This window comes from Kogia breviceps, chromosome 12 (assembly GCF_026419965.1).
Source record: "Kogia breviceps isolate mKogBre1 chromosome 12, mKogBre1 haplotype 1, whole genome shotgun sequence".
Lineage (NCBI taxonomy): Eukaryota > Metazoa > Chordata > Mammalia > Artiodactyla > Physeteridae > Kogia > Kogia breviceps.
The window spans coordinates 22,359,813-22,379,385 of NC_081321.1; the positions used below are offsets into that span (position 1 = coordinate 22,359,813).

General features: G+C 32.7%; 1 protein-coding gene across 8 annotated transcripts in view; it reads left to right on the plus strand.

Annotated features, from left to right (window-relative positions):
• Positions 1–19,573, plus strand: part of CCDC91 (coiled-coil domain containing 91) — a 376,162-nt gene that overhangs the window by 252,984 nt on the left and 103,605 nt on the right. The gene's annotated exons all lie outside the window — the stretch shown is intronic.

Consider the following 19,573-nt stretch of genomic DNA (forward strand, 5'->3'; position numbering starts at 1 on the left):
CGAAACCATCCCCCAACCCCAGTCAGTGGAAAAATTGTCTTCCACGAAACCTATCCCTGGTGCCAAAAAGGTTGGGGACCAATGCCCTACAATATTCTCCTGCAATAGGCTTAATTTCTTACACGTTGCAGATAACAAAACTACAGCTTAGAGATAAGTGTTTTGCCCAGGATCACACAGTTGGCAGACAGAAGGGCTCACATCTGTGATTTCAAATATTGCCTTCCTTTTTTTTAATTGTATTCTTTGTATGCATGAACCTAAAAGCAAAACAAGACAAAAAACTATGCCTCTTTGATCACAATTTTTGGCATTTCTAGTTCAGCTTTACCATCTAGTTAAATTACAGGTTTAGTTTACAACTACCTAAAATCCTGGCATTGTAATTTCTGCTTTAGAATTAGGTCTTGTGAAACTCAAATGGGTCATATACTTTATGTCAGAGCAAATATTCTGGACATTTTCAGCCCTCTTATTGCATTATACTATCTTTACCAAACGGATCTTATAAGTTTTATTCCAAAAAATAATAATATATTCTGCAACATTATTTATAAATAGTGCTTTTTTTCCATTTTAGTAAAATAAGCTACAGAAGTGTAGATTTTTATGAAGTTCTTGAAGAAATTTCAGTAAGTGAAATCGGGCAGATGATTCCAATGAATATTTGATTCATTTCAAATAATGAAGCTAATTTACTCTTTAAGATTAGCATCTGTGTTTTAAAATCTGCTTAAAATTGCCTGTACCCTCTTCTTATATGTTATGTAATCTAGGAAATTTGTAGAAGATTTGATATATTCACAGTTTGGTTCTAGATGAAATATTTCTGATTTTTTTATATGTGTGTGAGAAACCGAAAACAATTCTACATAGGTTTAGATCAAATGGTTGTGTTTCAGCAGTGTTATCAGGTAGGCTTTGATATTCAAATAGCTCTAAATGAAAATGAAATAAAAACGAGGAAACTAAAGATGTAGATAGTTCATTTGTTTACAGTGTTTTCTTTTTCTATTTTAAATATGTAGTGTTCATTAGGCAACTATTTGACATCTGTACGTATTATACACTCTGCTGAGTGCTGGAGAAAAAGCAGTGAATAAAACACAGTCCTCTCCTCCGTGCAGCTCTCTGTTGCCCTCAGTGTTTACCTGTTCCTTGGAAAATGAAAGATAAAGGAAGAAGAAGAAAAAAAGAACCTTAGTCCACTTAAGTGCTATTTATATTTTATTCTGTTCCCCACCAATTTGTTCATTTTCTCATACTTGTGATTATAGCTTATCTTCCCATTTTTAATTAACATTATTACAGGTGTGTTTTTAAGTTAGTCATGGTTTTCTTTTTCCAGTATACAGAATGCTGCAATGAGTAATTTTGTCTATATATTATTTTTGTTTTTGTATTTTTCTTTGGCATAGATGTCTAGAAGTAAAATTAATTATATGGCAAGAACCTTTGTTGTCATTATTACTCTTAATATTATTAACAGTTTAAGACTTTGTAATACATATTGAAAAAATTCTGTGTTTACCAACTTATAAGTATCAAGCAATACAAGAAGGTGCTCATTCACTGAGCTTTTAACAACACATTTTTAAACTGGTAATTTGATAAATAAAACCTTTTAGGTTTGTGTAATGGTTAACTTTATGTCTCACTTTAGCTAGCCCGTGGTGCTCAATCATTTGGTCAAACACTTGTGCAGATATTACTGTGAAGGTATTTTGTAGATTTAATTAACCTTTATAGTAAGTCTACTTTAAGTAAAAGAGATACCCTAAATAATGTAGGTGGGCCTCATCCCATAGGATGAACATCTTAAGAGCAAGTTCTGTGGCTTTCCAAGAAAGAAGAAATTCTTCCTCAGTATTGTAACATAGAAATCCTATCTGAGTTTCCAGCCTGCCTGCTTGCCCTAAGGATTTCGTAGTTGCCATCCCCTATAGTAGCATGAGCCAATTCCTTAAAATAAATAAATCTCAATTCTCCCTCCGCACACTGGTTCTGTTTCTGTGGAGAATCCTGACTAATGCAGTTCGTATTTTGTATTTATTTGCCTATCTTTGACATTGCCATGACCTTTTAAGGATGCTTAAGTCCTTTGTCATGCTTTTGTATACATACTCTGTACTATTTGTGTATTGGAGTTTTGTTTGGCTATTTATATAGTCAATGAAAGAGCTGGAAAGCCTGCATTTGCATATGTCACTCTTATCACCTCTGTCATTTTAGGACATGCCAAATGCTTACTGTATATCATATGATTATTTATTTATTTATTATTTATTTATTTATATGATTATTTATTTATTTATTTATTATTATTTATTTATTTATTTATTTATTTATTTATTTATTTATTTATTTATTATGATTATTTATTTATTTATTTATTTATTTATTTATTTATTTATTGAAGATTTCTGGTTGTCATCTTTACCGTGCATAAACATCAAAATAGTCAGTTTAGTTTTCTTGTAAATTCAAACAAAATTCATTTAGTTATGTTAATTCATCAGTTTTTTGGTAATTAATTTCTCATACTGCTCTTTGTATGAGTAAAAGGGTAGGTATCAAATTTCAAATTTTACAAGAATCCATTAATGACAAATATTACCAATTTTTTTAACTTCATTTCATTTGCTATAATGGTTATAGACAGTAACACTAATTTTTATTACTTTTATAAGAGTTATGGCATTATTATTCTAATCCATTCTTAGCATACCATCAGGATCACTTGAGTCTCATTCTCATAAAATATGCAGAAAAAGTGTGCCTTGAGACCATTTATCTGCCAGGAAAAACACATTTTATTACCTGCTAATTATTGTCCCAAATGTATATAGTGATAATGTTGGCAGATTGTGGCTAGCCATAGGATTGTTTTTTTCTCTTACCACATACTTCACTTTTCTTTATTCTCTGCGTAAATTTGAGAGAGTGAATAAAGAAGTTAAATTTTAAATTGAAATCTATACAGAAAATAAGAAGCTTACTTCCTCTTTCTTCTGAATATATTCTTTGAGAGAACAGGCCAATCATCATCCTCATTTAAAATAATATAAGTAATTTTTACATAAGAAGAAAGCCATGGGAAGAATAGTCCTACTCATTGCTTGGGGGAAAATATGTAGTGATCAAAAGGAGAAATTAGAACTTAACTCCTGTTTAATTTTGTCTTCTCTAAGTCCTGTGTTGTGTTTTGTTTTTTCTTTCACTACTCTCCCTCAGTATAAAAATCACTTTTTCACAGAGGACATTGGTAAAGGAGAACAGAAGCCCTAGAGTAGTGAGAAGATTGATATTGTGCACCAGTCAGCTGATAATATGTACATAATTGCCTGTCCAGGTGAATTGTGATGAAGGAACTTACTTGCAAATGAAAGCAGTGAAACATTACCTGTGATAAAAGAATGAGCTAAGTACTCTACACTACAAATGCAAAACTATTCTTAACTTTCAAAAAGACTATTTCACAAACTGGTGATCGTTGAGATGTTTCCTAGCATGATTCCAGAATGGATTGTTAAAGAAGATTGGTAACTTCTGGAACCAAGGTTGGTTTCTTAAGAAAATATTGTCCTACTAAACTTACCCTTTGGAGGACAGATTTACTAGGATAGACAGGAAAATGGAGCAGGACAGATTATCTGAAATTTAATAAGTTAATTTAATAATTTAATAAATTAATAATTTAATAAGTTCTCAAAGATCATTGCGAACAAAAGTATGAAATACACGAGGGCAAGGGCATTAGATAAAAATTGGCTATATGGCCCCACCAAATATATAAATATTTGGATATATATATATATTTATATCCACTTAGAAGAATGATCTGTAGTGGAATGTCACAGTGATGTCTTCGTCCTTATTCTGCTCAACATTATTATCAATGATTTGGATAAAAATATTGAAAGCATTTTTACACATCTGTATATGACATTAAATTGTATTTAAAGTATTTTAAAAGGCTGGAGTAGTGGGGCTATATCCAAAGTCGAAATTCAAAAGGAATAATTAATGTCATACTTAAAACTTCAACATTAGTAGAAAATTAGGAGCCAAACTCAGCCATACAACATGTATTTAATATTTAGGGCTTTTATTTAACAGTAAGTTGTAAAGGCAAGTTTTAAAATCTAATGTCATTTTAGTCTGATGTAAATGAAATTAACTTTCCAAAAAAAAAAGGGAAGAGAGAGGTCCCACTCTTTTTAGACTTATATCACATAATTCCTTTTAGTACTGAGTGTCATACTTTTAAAAGTATGTATTCAAATTGGAAGATATTTAATGGACAGCGGATACAGGATTGAAGGCACATGCAGACATATAATATAAAAAACAATTTAAGGTACTTGAAATAAGTTGCCTGTTTGGAAGATTGTTATATGAAAAAAGATTAGACTTATTTGGGAACCTTGTAGAACTAGGGTCAATGTATTGAAGCTAGAAGGAAACATTTTAACTCAACATGAAAATACAAAGTGGTATAAGGTTCACCTAACGGTACTGTGTTGATATGAAATAGGCTATATTAGACCATTTTTACCTATAACTGTTTCACATATTTCAACCTAATATAAAGGGATAGTGAGTGAGTAGTGTTCCCTTCAGGTAGCAAATTTCCTTTCTCTGGAGTAAGCTTGTCATAACATGGGCAATTATTTAATGGATAACTTGTGGAGGGGTTTCAAGCATTGGATGAGTAGTCAGATTGTGTCTTTTAAGTTCATTTCTGATCTGAATATTTTGTGATTCTAGAAATTGAATTTAATTTTACATTCACTGTGCGTTTGCTGAATGGAGATCCAGACTGACAGGGACATAAGTAGAGTTGACATTGTCTTTGTTGATTTAAAATGTCCTCATTTGTCTAGATTCATAAATATCTTCTGCTAAATTTAAGGACATGATATGAGAATATTCTATGTAGTGGTAGGCTGTTTAGTCCAATCCTTAATTTGAATATTTTTTAAAAACCTTTCTATCTTTACAATTACAACTATTTTTTAAAAACATTTTACTTCTGTAAACCAGTATCTTGGATATTTTCCTGCAGAAATGTTAATATTTTCTTTAAAATATCCACTCTGGATAAAATTAGTTCTTTGGGTAGAAATAATTTCCCATGAAATACTTTTTATTAGCTTTTAGAAAATAAAGCATTGAAAGTAGATAGCAGAAATAATAACAAATAGCTGCTTATTGCAGAAAAGTTATCCTGAAAACTAGTTTCTACCTACTAAATTTATTTTCTTTGCTCAGGGTTTTAAAAATGTGTCCTGTTTTAAATAACGACTTAAATGAAAAATGGAGACATGAGAAAGATCCTCACTGGATTCTCTATCATATAAGCAATTTATTAATAATTCATATTGGAAAGCTAATCATTCTTTTTGGTACCTTATGGTTAAAACTCACGAATCAGAAGTTTGATGTTAGATGAAATAGAGTTCTGTTACCTGGACACTCAAAGCATTGTTTCGGTGGCCACAAGGATTGTCTGAATCAAGCTTGGAAGTAATATTCTGCATTTAAATTCTCATTTGAACTCCTTTCAAGGTCTGTTTCAAGAAATGGTGACCTATTAGGTTATCTCAAAAAAATTTTTCATAGATTGTTATGAGTTTTCCATTTATTCTTTTCATGTTTTAACACTTCGATAGTCTGAGCGGCAATGAAAGAGGACATAAATAGGTGAAGTGAGGATTGCAGTTCAGATTATAAAATTATCAGATTTACCATAAGTAGCATGTCCAGAAAAGCATGTACAATTATGCTATGTATGTGCATGCTCTAAGCATTTTACTCTATTAACTAATTTAATATTGATATTGCTTTTGCATTAAAATGAATGGAACAAATAGATTAGACTACCTGGAACAGAGCTTACATGAAGAGTTTGCAGTTGTGCCCAAAACAGTGATTCTGTAGGCTCCCCTCAGAGTAGAAGGACCTGGAGTAGATGGACAGCTCTAGAGTGCCAGCAGCTTCCAGTTGTTCCAGACCAGCCACTTCTGTTTACTCAACTGTGCCTTCCTGTTAAAACCCATGAGTCAAAGGCTGCCAAGAACTCACCTGTAGTCTAACAGAGTGTGGTTTAAAGCTCGCTGCAGCAAAGGATAATACATACCGAGAGGACTGTGAATGTCTCTAAAAGGGGGAGTAGGGATGAATTATGATAGAGTTGGGGGGGGGGTTATAATTGGTCATAGAATGGTCTGGCAAAGATTTGTCCGAATTTATTGTAAAAGTTGCTCGTCTCTTTTTGGTCTTTTGGCTAAGATCAAGTGTATTTTAAAAGTTGCTGTGACAGTCTGTGATCTTTAGAATACATGAATCTGTCTAGAGTTACTGTGAGGTTGGTTTTTCTGTGTTCTTGGAATGTATGGGTCTGAGTGAAATGTCGTTCAAAGATTTGAGCTTACATAGTCTGTTATACACATCATGGCTAGGTCTGGCACAATTTATTTATTTTGTGACTCAAGTGTGTGTTCAAAAATATGGTTTTGGTTTCCATTCACAGTTCTTCCTCTTGGGTTAGCTGTCAGTAACATAGTTTTTCACTTTATCGATGTAATTGTAATCTTTTTATTTTTTAACCTTAGGTGAAGAAAGGTAATCATACTCCTCAGTTCTTGGCCTATTATCCTCTTGTGTCTTACAAGGCCCTTCCCTATGTGTGTGTGTAAGTGTATGAACGTGTACATATATAAAATTTTGATCCTTGTTCCCTGCTCCCAGTGTCTTCCCTCTGATTGGGGGAACCATTTTAATGTGTCCTTATTTGAATGTGTTCTTGTAATCTGTGTGTTATTATTTTGTGTGCATGTATTTTTGTTTTACAAAAATTTTACTATGTATAGAATGCATTGTTTCCTATGCTTCTAAGAGAAATCCACTGAACATTTTGCTTAAAAAATCTAAAACTGTTGCTATATGTGCATGTAAATACTATCCGTTACTATGTATAAATTGAATTTATTTTTCTAAATTGCACAATCCGTGGTATGAATTCACCTTTTTCTTCTATCCACTCACCCATAATGGACATCTAGGTTGTCTCTTAACTCTTCACCAACCCAGAAACTTTTATGTGCACTTATAAGGTGCAAAAAAATAAAAAAAGCAAAAGGTCTGTTCATCTATCTGTTCTTATCATCATCTCCATCCCAGAGTGTAACTGCTGTATGATAGGCCATGCAGATGTTTAATTTAACTAAGTGCTGCCAGTTTGTTCTCTAGAGTGGCGGTGACAAGGCTATCGTCCTGCCAGCGATGCACAGGTTCCTACATCCCCATTTTTTCCCCAAAGACCTAGCATTGTCCCGCTTCTAACTTTTACTTTTTTTGTTTGTTTTTGACTGCACTGTGAGGCTTGCAGGATCTTAGTTGCTGGACCAGGGATCAAACCTGGGCCCGTGGCAGTGAAAGCACCAAGTCCCAACCACTGGACCACCAGGGAATTCCCAAATTTTTACTTTTTAAAATAAGCGATAGATACCTCATTCTTAACTTAAATGTCTTATCATAAGTTTGTTAACTTTGGGTATTAATTTTTCAATAAATTACCTATTCATTAACTTTTTTTATTAAATTGAGTTTGATCTATTTTTCTTGTCAGTTTGCAGGGGTTCTTTGTAAATTGAAATATTAAAAAGGTTTTTAGATAAAGCAAATTTCTTTCATCTGTAAATGGAATACTAACTTTCTTCTTAATATCTATTGCTAAAAAAAAATCCTTTATTTCGATGTAATCCAATTAATCATTTTTGCCTTGTGGTTTGTACTAAATTTCTTTAAGAATTTATGTATTGTCCTTACAGCCAAAGGCTTACTTGCACATGTTTTTCTTATTAACTTTATAATTTTACCTTTCATATTTTGGTATTTTATCCCTGTAGTCTTACTTTGTTTATAATGTTAGGTAAAGATTCAGTAGCCATTTTCATGTTTCTCCCTAAAATGAGCCACTTTCCCTAGTAGCATATACTTAAGGAGTCTGGTTCCTGGTTAAAAACCTATATGTGATTTTTTTCAGGTCTGATTCTAGGCAGTTACAAAGGCTTTACCTGGCAGGTCTCAGAGGGACAGTGCATTGTAGCCTTTGAAGGGTGCTGCATTCAAGTAGGCCCCACTGCTGGCCATGCTCTTCCCATAGCTGCATTTCTGCCTCAGGTGCCTTCATTCCTGATGCTCTTTATCTGAGGCCCTGGGCAGAAGTCTTCTTCAGGTGCTTCTGCCCACGCCTCCTTAGTGGGAGGAGGAGAGAGAAACTTAGACACTCTTCCCGACTCTGACTCAGTCTTCAGGACTTTTCCTCTCTTCGTCCTGCCTGCCTTTTTTTCCCCTCCCACCCCAGGGTCCATAAAACATCCCAGAGACTTTTGTTCAGTGCTCCTGCAGCAGTGAGATGACTCCCACTTCTGTGCCGATTCACCTGACCTTCACCTTGTGCTCAGTTCCACGGAGTCAAGGGGTTTTAGCCACTTGCTTAGACCAGACCAGTAAGTGATTAAAGCCTTCTTTATTACTCTCATTTTGGCTCATCTTTGCTTAATCAGCAACTCTGACACCTGAGTTTGCTCTCTTCAGTTCAACTGAGCTGCTGAAAACACTAAGGCCATGGATCTCAAACTGTAGCTCTTGAGCCAGCAGCTTCAGTATCAGCTTCACTTGGGCACAGTTGGAAATGCAAGTTCCCTAGCACTACTGCAGACTACTGAATCCAAAACTCTGCTCTTGGGAGGCAGTAAATTGAAGAGTCACTTTTTTTTATCAGGAAAAGAATATTCGCCTCCTATCAAAATCTGAAGCAGGAGTACATAAGTTAATAATATGATAGCTTTTAATTGAATTAAAAAGTTACGTTGCACACTTTAAACTTACACAACGTTATATGTCCACTATATCTCAATAAAGATGAAAAAACTTAAAAAAATAAACTCTGCTCTTGGACTGATCAATCTCTTAACAGATCCTTCAGGTGATTCTGATACATGCAAAAGTTTGAGAACCACTGAACAGTTTACCCTTTATACATTGTTTTTTTGTGGTGCTTCTTTATCGTATATTAAGTTCCCATGTATACATGGGTCTGTCTCTGAGCTTTCTATTCTCTTACACTAATCTGTTTATTTTTGTATAAATAACATACCATTTTTATTACTATGTTTTATTACAGTGTGGTATATGTTAATGTGTGGTATGGCAAACCTCTTCTCTTTCTTCTTGATGATATTTTTCTTTCAACATTTTAAATATTTCACTCTCTTTTAGCTTGCATGGTTTCTGAAGAGAAATCTACCGTCATTCTTATCCTTTTCCTCTTGTAAGTAAAGTGTTTATTTCCCCCTCTGGCTTCTTCCAAGATTTTCTCTTTTTCTTTTTTTTACCCTGCTATTTGAATATGATCACATAGGTGTAGGCGTTTTGTGGGGTTTTTTTGGTGTTCATCTTACTTGATTTTCTCTATGCTTCATGGATCTGTGGTTTGGTATTTGTCATTAATTTTAGAAAACTTTTGGCCATTATTACTTCAAATATTTCTTCTGCTTTATTCTTTCTTCTCCTTTTGGTATCTCAATTACACATATGTTATGCTTTTTAAAATTGTCTCATGATTCTTGACTATTCTGCTCTGTGTGTCTTTGTTTTCCTCCCCTCCTCCTCTACTTTGTACTTAAGTCTAGGAAGTTTCTATTGACCTATCTTAATGCTCATGATTCTTTTCCTTGGTTAGGTTGACTCTGCTGATGAACCCATCAAAGGCATTCTTTTCTTCTGTTTTGACTTCTAGTATTTCCCTTTGTTTTTTCCTTAGAGTTCCCGTCTGTACATTATCTACCTGTTCTTGCATGTTATCTTCTTTTTCCATTAGCTTCCTCAACATATTAATCATTTTTATTTTAAATTTCCAGTCTGTTAATTCAGAAATCTCTGTCATATCTGAAACTGGTTCTGATGCCTTTTTTTGTTCCCTCAGACTTTCTAGCCTTTTAGTATGCTTATAATTTTTTTGTTAAAAGATAATTTTGTATCTATGTATGGTGACCGATGTTAGATTTATTGTAGTGATCATTTCTCCGTATATACAAGTATCAAATCAATACACTGAATACCTAAAATTCATATAGTGTTATATGTCAGTTATACCTCAAAAAAAAGATGAACATGTTGTAACATGTAATTGGAATAGAGGTAAATAGACTCTTAATAGGAGGTTTTGTTAATTTTTTTAGAAGTGAGTAGCTTTGTTTAATATTTTCTGTTGCTGTAAGTTACCAGAGGGGTCAGATTCCTTAAAGGTTTTCGTTTTCGTCTCCCCTCTTGTCTTTGGCTTCCCTAAGAACTCCTTAAGAGTCTGCGTCTTACAGCTCTTTCAACTGTTATGCACTATAATATACTAGAACCTTATTGGTTTGGTGATGTAAGGCATTGGGGAGGGAAGTATTCTGTAGTCTTATGATTAAATCTTCATCTTTTAGTGGGCCTGTGAACTTCACAAGTGTTTGCTGGCTTTTTCCCCCCTCCTTTATGTGAGCCGGGAAGGCTAGAGGGAGCTGGAATCTCAGTAAGGCCTTTTGCCCAGGTGGAAGCTTTATAAGGTTTTGATAAAGTCTTTTCACCTAAAGAATAGGCTGTTGTTATGGAGAATGCTCTAGGCATAATTCACAGTGGTTATAATAATTCATACTTTTTTTACTCCCCTCAACAGAACCATGAGGGGAAATTTCTGGGCTCTTCATACTGAAATTCTGATGGGATTTCTGGGGGGAGAATCCATAAAAGTGTGTGGAATCCCTAAGCCATCAGCTCTCAAGAGTTCTCACTGTCACACATCCTCACTCAGCCTCCAGCAGTTCCTCAAATTTACCATTCAAGCGCCTACCAGTTTGTATCTCCAGTAGCTTCTGCTCTAGGTAAGATGATCTTGGCTGTGACTCAGTGGATTTCCTAGTTGTAAATTTGGGGGATGGGGTGGGATTTGCTCTGTCCCAGTTCTCTGATAGACCTAAGTAAGGCATGTCATTGATCTTTAGTTTGTTTCAGCTTTTTTTCTTGTTTTAAGAATCAGGGTGATCTTCCAAGCTCTTTACATGTCAAAGCTGAAACCAAAAGTGTGAATATACTTTTTCATTATCTACTTTAGCAAGTTTGTTTTAGCCATCAAATCTTTTCTTAGATTAAATCTTCTATTGAAGACTTTTCTTACAAACAAAAAGGCATAGTGACTCTAGTTGAAATGGAGATGGAGATGTCTAGTACTCTGTCGGACAGAATTTGAAAGCTGTTGGTCCCTACTGTAAATTGATCAGGACCAGGGTTGAACCTTTCTGAATATTCTATTACTTTTTGTCAAGCATTCTATCTGTAACTGATGTTAGAACTTAAAATTGCATTTTTCATTATATAATATACTCATTCATGATCATTTACAGTGTTTACTGTGTGTCCTCATATGCTTCATATATATATATATATATATATATATATATATATAGTTGGGGAAATAATGGAGTATGTTGTATTTTAAAATATGTATTTTATAAGACTGGAGAAAATAAAATATTCTGCTTTAAAAAAATCCCCCTCGTCGTCTAGGGAATATGTTTTTTTGCATATGGAAGAGAAAGTCATTGCTTTTTTATTTTCTATATTCTTTCTCTAGATGGATGTGTAATCTTTTAAGAAAATATGCCAAAGGTGTTTGATGTGATTACTTCATTTCCCATCAAAAAGATATTAAAGATGTGATAATCTTTCCCAAGGTGTTATTCACCAAATCTGCATTTCATGATAATTATAAGGTTTGTGTGAGAAAATTGCCAGACCTTTTTAAAGTCTTCCAACTTCAGAGTCTTAAAACTTTCAGCTAAATTTTGAGGAGTGGGGCTGGGAGTCTGATATGTAATTCTTTTTATTGACTTTCCAATTTCTGTCATGTTATATATGCTGCTGACCTGTTTTTCAACTGAGCCAGTAATTTAGTCCATTACTGGTCTGTGTAAATCTTAGCCACAGCTATTTCCCAAGGTGGTTTTGGGTCAAACGAGTGGTTGGTGTTGATGTCCAGCAGGAAATCTTGCAAACCAGATGACTGGTGTGGTTCAAACTGTAACCTTGTTAAAGCATTGGTCAGGTTGCACTTAGAGTTATTTAATTAGTTTCCCAATAATATTTGTGTACAATTTTTAGGTGACCACTGCTTTTTTTTCTTTCATCACAGTACAGAAAAAGACAGTTGCTTGTTGTTATCAGAGTCATATATTAATCCAATACTTTTTTTAATTAAGTTATCTTTAGGCAGTCATTTTAATAACTGTTAGAACTTCACTTGAATACGAGTATCTATAATGGTGTTGTCACCTTAAATTGAAAGTTTTCAATATATTAGGCAGTCTAATAGAAAGGTTTTTTAAAAGTATAAGAACATTCTCTACCTTCAAGAAACTAAGAGCCTTATTATGGGAGACAGCTATAAAATAAATTATAATAAAATATAATAAACAATACACTAGTGATAGAAACAAAATACTCTGGGATTATAGACAAGAGAGCAGCCAATTCATTCTGAGTTTTCAAGAAAGAATTTAAAGAGGTAACATTTTAATGGGAAAAGATTGGCTTTTGACTGGAAGAGAAAGTAAGTCCATTTTAAGGGACAAAAATAGTATGAGTTAAAAATTAATTTAAAGTGTATGTGTATATTTTTCTTCAACTTTATTGAAGTATAATTCACATAAATAGAATCTACCCTCATAGATGTACCATTCTTTGTATTTTGACAGACCTGTACAATTTCACAACTACCACCTAAAACAAGATTAAAATTAAACATTTCCATCACCCCCCCAAAATCCTCTCATGTTCCTTTGTAGTCAGTATATACATGTATTTTTAGTAGAATTTTTGAGTGGAAAGTCAACTTATACATTATTTCTTTCATGGAATGTGTTTGTGATGTTGTATCAGAAAACTCATTGCCTTTAAGTTCATCGAGGTTTTCTCCTAGGTCATCTTCTAGGAGTTTTATAAGTTTTACATTTTAAATTTAGGCCTATGATCCATTTTGAGTTACTTTTTGTGAAGGGGGTAAGATCGCTGTTTAGATTCATACTTTTGCCTGTGGATGTCCAATCATTCTAGCAACACTTGTTAAAAAGACTATCTTTATAACATTGTATTGCCTTTCCTTCTTTGTCAAAGATAGTTGACTGTATTTATGGGGGTCTATTTCTGAACTCTGTTCTGTTCCATTTATCTCTTTGTCTATTCTCTTGCCAATACCACACTGTCTTGATTGCTGTAGCTTTACAGTACATCTTGAAGTCAGAGAGTGTCAGTCCTCCAACTTTGTTCTTCAGTATTGTGTTGGCCATTCTGTTTTGTTTTGTTTGTTTTGTTTTTTATCTTTCCGTATCTTTAGAATCAGTTTGTCAATAGCCACAAAATACTTTGCTGGGATTTTGTTTGAGATTGCATTGTGTTTATAGATCAAGCTGGGAAAAACTGACATCTTGACAACATTCAGTCTCCCTTTCATGAACATGAAATATACTTTGATTTATTTAATTGTTCTTTGATATCTTTCATCAGAACTTTGTAGTTTTTCTCATGTAAATCTTGTACACGTTTTGTTGGATATATACCTAAATTTTTCATTCGGGGGATGGTAATGTAAAGTGTATTGTGGTTTTAATTTCATAGTGTTTGCTATGTAGGAAAGGGATTGACGTTCGTATATTAATCTTGTATACTGCAACCTTATTATAATTGCGTATTAGTTTCAGGAATTTTTTTGTCAGTTCCTCAAGATTTTCTACAAAGATGATCATGTCATCTGTGAACAAAGACAGCTTAATTTCTTCTTCCTTTTTATTTTCTATTTTTACACTATTTCATTAGCTAAGACTTCCAGTACAATGATGAAAAGCTGAGGTGAGAGACATCATCCTTGCCTTCTTCCCCAGTTTTTGCTTCATCCCTTTATATGACTCCCTCATGTTAAAGGCCTGTTTAAGTAGGAGGAATAACCTATTTGCTTACATTTTTTTTCATGCCTATTAGAAATTATATCTATTTGGGTGAAATAAATCTAGTATAACTTATCTTTAGTCTTATTTTATTCACTTTAAGAAGTTTATTAATATTACTGAGTTTGTGGTAACTGCATAGATTTAATCCCATAGGTCATCTTATTTAGGTTTTCTTTCCAAACAATATTTAATGTGTTGGCCCATGAAGAGATGAAACAGCTGTGTGTGACTCACTTTATATTAAGATGTTTATTAAATTTATTAAGTGTCTTTCAAATCATGTTAAATGGAGGCTTATAGGAAGATGTGCTTTAAGACCATCCTACCAGATCACTTGATCTTTTTCAATGTTTGTGCTTTCTAGAAAGTGAAAGGAGATGCTTGTTGAGTTTGCTTTATAGAATATATACTACACACACACCACACACATATAAAGTAATGTGAAGTTTGTGGACCTGTGATAAATGGATAACAGTATACCTGAACATGAGCTTCTCTGATTGCTTAGTCTAAAATTTGATATACAAAAAACTACGTGTGATTGTGATTAAATCTGTTTACAGTATCTCCTATGACTCACATTACAGGAAAGAAGAGATTTTTTTTTTTTCCTTTTTTTTTTTTTTTTTTTTTTTTTACAGGAATCAAGTAAAAACCACAGAACCTCTATATTTATATTTGAGTCTATATCAAACATTTTTCTCTTGGAAAAAGTTCTTCCAAAAGAGGGGAAAAGCATAACCCATTTCTGAGTGCCTTTTGTTTTAAGCTAAATTTCAAAGGACTGTCCTTGATACCCTTACATTAAGCAGCTACTCTGTAAGATTAATGGGACTCTGTGGTTTGCATTTATTTCTTCAATTTGCTTTAAAAATTACTAAAATTTCAATATAATTTTAAGAAGCAATCAATAGAATATTTTAGATAAACAAAATATAATAAACTCTTCACTGTTCTTGAATGAGATTTATTGGTTTAGATTTCAATTAATTTTCATAGTGCCTCTCAAAATGTTGTAAGGCTATGTCTTGCAAATTCTGTAGAAATTATCTCTGTTTAGGAATTATAAATATTTGAAAGGAGTCGTGTGATTAAATGTTTTCATTTGTTCAATTTCGGCTCTGAGGTATGTAACAAAAGGTGTTCAGAACATCCTCACCTTGGAATAGTCAGCTAGTAAGGTACAAAAGAATGTACTGACCATCTCTTATATCATCAGAATCCATGTGCGCCATTTCCAGGGTGCTGAATGTTAATTAAGACAAACAATTCTCTGTTGAGGCAGGTGGCAGAAGTAATACAGGCAATCTCCAGATATACTTAATACTTTATTTTAGATATAATAAAGGGAGTCTGAAACCTTTTTGGCCAAAGGTTGATACTTTATAATTTCTAGCTTATTGTGATTAAATAACTAAAATAATATCTGGCCCAGAGAGGAAAGACATTCCTACTTCGGAAGAATATGTCAGTGAACAAACCTCAAATCCAGCGCACCTTCTACTACTGTCCCCTATAAAAGCTGCAAAAAGAGCTCCAATCATTTTCCTTCTTGTACAGGCAATACTAGTAATAGTTGAAAAGGAGTAGTTATAGTATCAGAAGTAGAAGCATTTGTAAAGATGTTCAACATGCTTAGTCAATAGTGAAGTGCAAATAAAAACCACAATGAGATTGCCAAGATGACTATAGTAATAATAATTTTAAAAGCAGAAAGTAAAATATTGTAAAGAATATGGAAAGATTGGAACCTTTGTACATTGCTGTATTGCGAATATTATTTATTGATGCTTGTACATGAATGTTTAGCAGCATTATTCATAATTGCTGAAAAGTGGAAACAACTCCAGTGTCCCTCAACAGGCAAATAGATAAATAAAAGTGGTATGTATGTACAGTGGAATATTATTCAGCCATAAAAAGGAATGATGTTCAGATACATACTATGACACTGACGAACCTTGAAAACATTATACTGAGTGAAATAAGCCAGAAACAAGGGACAGTTACTGTTTGATTCCATGTATATGAAGTATCTAGAATAGGCAAATTCATAGAGATGAAAAGTAGATTAGAGGTTGCCAGGGGCTGGGATGAGGAAGAATGGGTTATTGCTTAATGGGCACAGAATTTCTGATGAGGATTATGAAAAAATTTTGAAATAGTGATGATGATTGTATGGCATTGTGAGTATAATTAATGCCACTTGTCCACTTCAAATTGGTGAAAATGGAAATTCTTGTTATATGTATATATTTTACCAAAATATATAAAGGAAGTACAAGTAGTAGTGTAATAATAGTACTTAACATTTAAATTTTACTATTTAACAGGCACTGTCCTGAGGTGTTTATATGTCATAAACTATCTGGTTCTCACTGTAGACATATTTTATCCACAAATAGTTAATAGTAGTAAATGAAAGCCAAGAATATTGTACTGTAATAATTGAGGTCTTAATTATTATGGCCACCTTCTCTTTTATTGCCATCTGTTCCTGTAAAAGCACTTATAATTAGTTGGACCTCTAATGCCCCATGGATACTGAGGGATAACTTTTCTTCTATTAGAACTTTTTATTTAAAATTTGTGTATTTTTAAAAGTTTATTTCTACTTATTTATTTATTTCCAAATCATATTTGGTATTTCCTACTTTTAAAAAGTTACGTGTGTTTTGGGAAGAAATTAGTTGTTATGGTATTTGTTGAAGAAAATTTGTTTTATAAAATAGTTCTACAAGTCAAATATAAGAAAATGTATTTATGTTTCATGGATTGTCTATTAGACATTAATGTCCATGAGAGCAGCATCCCTGGAAACTAGTACATTGTCAGGTGTTGGTACACACCGAGCAAATATTTCTTGTATGATGGTTGGGAAAAAATGCATTAGCAAATTTATAAATTTACATAGAGAGATGGACAAGTTGATAGGGAAATGATATGTAATAATTTACAAATTAGTATATGAGGGTAAACTTTAGGACAATTTAATTTAAAAATAAGATTAAAATATATAGTTGAATTTCTACCATGAAGATTTATGATTTAATTTATAATTTAAACAATTTTAAGAAAGAAAAGACCAATAGAAAATCAACATTTATAGGATATTGTTCCAGTGGAACAGTTTCCTTAGTTAGCTGCCGTTATAGTCCATGATTCTGTTCTCTAGGATCATCTCCCTCATCCCTTGTCCTCCTATTGTTTGTAATTTGGCATTTTCTCTCTGGAGTACAGTTTGAAGGTATGCATCAAACTATAAGACATGCTCAATTTTCAACCTGCTCATACTGCTTCTAGGAATTTTTCATAAGACTGTAATTCACAAGTTTACAAAGATGCATGCATAAAAATCAAGATATATTTTAAACTGAAATATTGCAGACAAGATAAATGTGTGTAGATAGCACAGTGATAAAATGTAAATTTAATAAAACAAAAAATAGCAAAGTTGTATTTATATAGAAAGATTACAGAACAGTATTATAAACATATTATACAAAATATTTATGTATATCTATGTATTTAAATACACAGAGAGCTCTCCAGAAGGTTGTTTGTCTAAGTACTATCAGTGATTTTCTTTGGGTAATGGAACCCTGGATGATTTTCACTTCTTTACATATTTCACGATGAATGTATGTGATTCTTACAAAAACAGTATATTTTATTGAACTTCATATGGTTCTTGATTAGCCACTTGTGGATCATTCACTTTACAAATTAGCTGTTTAAGACATAAACTTTTGCCATACCATTCAGCATCTTTCTGAGTCATCTTTCCTAATATCAATTGATATTTATTCAAGAAATTATTTTAATATTATTCTGAAAAGAACAAAAGCATAGATTATTCAAATTCTTTTAAAGCCAAATGGAAGTGAGATCTTACCCGACCTACTACTTATATTATGTAGCTTTAGTAACTAGGTAATAGTGGCACTGCTTTTATCTATTAAGTGATTACTGCTGAACATGAGCCTGCAGATATAATTACTGCTGAAGCTCTTCAGTTGAGAGCTGGTAAATTACTTAGCCTCTCTGGGTCTCAGATCACTCATCTGAAAATGAGGAAGGATATCATCTGATTTAGCAGTCTGTTGTGTTTAATGTGGTATAACCACATGTAAAGCCCTTTTAACAGTGTCTGAAACTTTAAAGTGGTCAAAAAAAGTTAGCTATTTTTAGCTATCTATCTAAAGTAAAGTCAGTCACCTTGTATTTTCTCAAGTAGATCTATGATTTTACTTAGGGTATATTTTATGTAGGATGCTTCTTTCAAATGATAATGTGAGGTTTATTTTGACTCAAGCAAGCTGAAAAATAGTCTTCCATTATAGTGTACTGTCAGAATTAAGAAATGAAGCTCAGGAATGAATTTTCTAAACATTGCATTATCATTTTTAGCTAATGTTATCCTCTTTGACTAGTTCTTGTTGGACCCCTGGAAAAACATGGCCTACATATAGTTAATTACTTATTGATTAGTCTGACTTATTAATATAACAGTTCATTTTAAGGAGAAATCATTTTCAAAATTATTGATGACTCTGAGAAGTTTATTTTGCAGTTTAATTCCAATAATTTTTACTTGTTCTATTTTTGTCATGTTTACTCCCATCGCAAAGCCTAAATTGAATATTTTCAGTCTCATGTGAGAATTGTATTATATTTATCATTTTGAAGTCTAATTATTTGTGTGGTAAAACACATTTTATCATGCGTGTTTTATAAATAGGACTAGGTATTGTTTCTGACTATGAAATTCTGTGCGCATCTAGACTTTCAAAGAATACAACATTAAAGTCTCAGCTATTATTACATATCATATGCTAAGCCTACTGATTTATTAGTCAAATGCTTTTCACAAATTCATATGGTACCAATAATTTCCCATCACCGTGTCATGATTTATATCACAGTTTGGATTTGTTTTTGAAGAAAAACCACATTTTTCTTGTAATTTTTCTTGTTTTCTTGAAACATAAAGATAAAAAATAACATTAAAATTAAAAACAGGAATAATAGATTATCTTAACTTTCTGACTATTTGGTCACTTACTCTCTGCCTGCCTAAAAAATGTTTCAAATCAGAACAACTTTGAATGACATAGATCTGTTTTAAAATATTGGGTGTCAGAATTGGTTTATATTTAAAGGAGGCTTCTATGTAAATGGCATTCTAAATCTGAGAAAATATCTTACTTGCCTTTAGTAACTGAATGAGAAATCTATGTGAGTAGGAATATATACGTATATGTATATATGTATATGTGTTTTGTTTTCCCTAAAAGCACTGTTCAGAACAAGTATCTGACTTATCTATGTTGAAGATATTGAGGCTACAAATGTTCAACTTTCTTAAGAAAACTTCATTCAAACTCCAAGTGTCTAGTCCATGATAATTAGCTGATGGCTCTGTGTGCTTTTCCATTAGTACATTGGAATAAAAATAAATACATGAACTCTATATTCTTTAACATTAGCTATCACATAATATTCCTTTGACCGTTTTCATAGAT